Below are 2,608 nucleotides of genomic sequence, written 5' to 3' on the forward strand. Positions count from 1 at the left end.
ACCCTGCAGTACCTGTCCCAATACTCAGACTAGCTTGCTCAACAAATGGATCATGACTTAGGCAATGATCAAGGTGGTGACATCCGCAATGAACAAGGTGGTGATTTCTGCAATGATGGCGGACCACGTGAGGGGGATAAAGACGACGGTGACAATTTGGATGAAATACTTCGGGCCGTTGGACCAGAAATATTACTACAGAAGAGAGGTCTACAAAATCTAGAAAGGGTGACAAAAGCATCGAAGGAGACTGTGTATGGTGTAGAGAAGGGTTGTCCGACACACTGGACACTGCTAAGTTTTGTGCTTGAGCTACTCATCCTGAAGGCTAAGTACAGCTGGTCGGACTGCAGTTTTGATGATCTTTTGCGTCTCCTAGCATGGTTGCTTCCACAGCCAAACTTAGTTCCCACCAACACATACTATGCGAAGAAGGTTATAAGTCCTTTGACAATGGGCGTTGAAAAAATCCATGCATGCCCCCACCATTGTATCCTCTTTTGTGGTGACACGTTCAAAGATCTAGATAAATGTCCTCGGTGCGGGGCTAGTCGGTACAAAGACAATGACCTTTACAGTGGGGGAGAAGCCTCCACGGGGAACAGGAGGAATAAGAAGGGTGGGAAAAAGGCGGTACAAGAATCTCAGCAACCAGAGAACACTCCATTAGGCAACGATGCAAAGAAGAGAAGAATTCCTGCCATAGTAATGTGGTACCTGCCGGTGACCAACCGCTTGAGGCGTATATTCCTGAACCCTAAGGAAGCCGCGCTCATGACATGGTGGCAAGATGAGCGCAAGGTAGCAAACGATATGATCGCACACCCGGCCGATTGTAGCTAGTGGAAAGACTTCAATAAGAACAACAAAGAGTTCAGCGAAGACCCAAGGAATGTACGGTTCGCCTTGAGCACTAATGGAATGAATCCCTTCAACAAGAGGATGAGCGACCATAGCACTTGGCCAGTGATTCTGACCATGTACAACATCCCAACATGGTTGTGCTAGAAGAGAAAGTATCTTTTCCTCACGGTTCTAGTTTCTGGCCCTAAACAACCAGGCATTGATATGGACGTGTTCCTTGAGCCTGTGATGCAAGAATTTGAGAAACTTTGGAAGCATGGGGTGCCGATGTACGATGCGTTCCTACAGGAGGACTTCACATTAAAAGCAATAATATTTGTCACTATCAACGATCACCCCGCGTTGTTTGCACTGTTTGGACAGATCAAAGGAAAGACAGGATGTTTAGTCTGTTTGGATGATACTAAATGGGTTTTCCTAGATGGATCCAAGAAGGTTGTTTACATAAGGAACTGCCGCTTCTTGAAGACAGGTCACAAGTAGCGCAACAAATTATACATGAGATACTATGACAACACCCTAGAGAATGAACCCCCTCCAAAGAGACGTCATAATGGAGAACATGTGTACAAAATGGTGAAAAACATAAAGATCGTCTATGGAAAGAAGAAACTGGATGGAACGATCAGAGATAGAAGCAAACCTCCTATCGAAGGCGTACCTTTTAAGAAACAATCAATCTTCTTTCAGTATTTGCCTTATTGGCCACAACTAGAGGTCCCCAATGCCATTGATGCTATGCACGTGTAGAAGAATGTGTTTGAGAGTCTTATGGGTACCTTGATGGACACAGCCAAGTCAAAGGATGGACTAAAAGCACGAAAAGACATGGTGCAGCTCAAAGTGATGCCAGAACTTCACCTGATACTTGAGGATAATGGAAAATACACTCTGCCCATGACTAGCTACAACCTAGACCTACCAGAGAGGAGAACTTTATGCACTTTTGTCAAGGACATCAAAGTCCTGACTAGGTTTTCGGCGAACCCCAAGAAGCTAGTGTTGATGAAGGACTTGTCATTTACAAACTGCAAGGCTCACGATTGTCATGTGATGTTGACCATGTACCTACCAATTACAATTAGGGCTATAAAGCTAGAGTTCTTGAGGATGGCCATCACCTGCATATGCTACTTCTTCTTGAAGATCTCATAGAAGACCATTGGCAAGAAAGAGCTGAGTGACCTACATGATTTCGTGGTCGAGACCTAGAACCAACTAGAGATGTGTTTACCTCCTGCTTTTTTTGATATAATGGTACATCTCATGATTCACATGGTTAATCAGATACCGGCTTTGGGCCCTTATTACCTACATGAAATGTGGTCCTACGAGCGGTTCATGTCGGTTCTAAGCCGATACGTGCATAATCGTGCATACCCAGAGGGCTCCATGATAGAGGGCTACAGTAGCGAAGAAGTCATCGAGTGTTGTCAAGAGTACCTGACAATACAGAAAGGGATTAGTAATCCTGATTCTCGTCACAAGGGTAGGCTGGCTGGGAAGGGAACCAGTGGTAAAAAAGAGTTCATAGACCAAGATTACAAAGAAGTAAGTCGGGCACATTACAGTGTCTTGCAGAGCTCTAAACTGATGGAACCATACATTGAAGAACACTTGGAAATCATTATGGCGGAGAGGGATGGTCGTTCAGATGATTGGGTCATAAAACAGCACAAGCAACGCCTAACTTCATGGCTGAAGGACAAGAACATACAGCTGGGAGAAATAATAGATTCTATTA

General features: G+C 44.7%; 1 pseudogene; it reads left to right on the forward strand.

Moving 5' to 3' along the window:
* The first annotated feature begins 453 nt into the window (after nt 1–453).
* Nucleotides 454–2,019, forward strand: LOC136496839 (uncharacterized; annotated as a pseudogene).
* The last annotated feature ends 589 nt before the right edge of the window (nt 2,020–2,608 follow it).

The sequence above is a fragment of the Miscanthus floridulus genome, chromosome 12 (genome assembly GCF_019320115.1).
Source record: "Miscanthus floridulus cultivar M001 chromosome 12, ASM1932011v1, whole genome shotgun sequence".
Lineage (NCBI taxonomy): Eukaryota > Viridiplantae > Streptophyta > Magnoliopsida > Poales > Poaceae > Miscanthus > Miscanthus floridulus.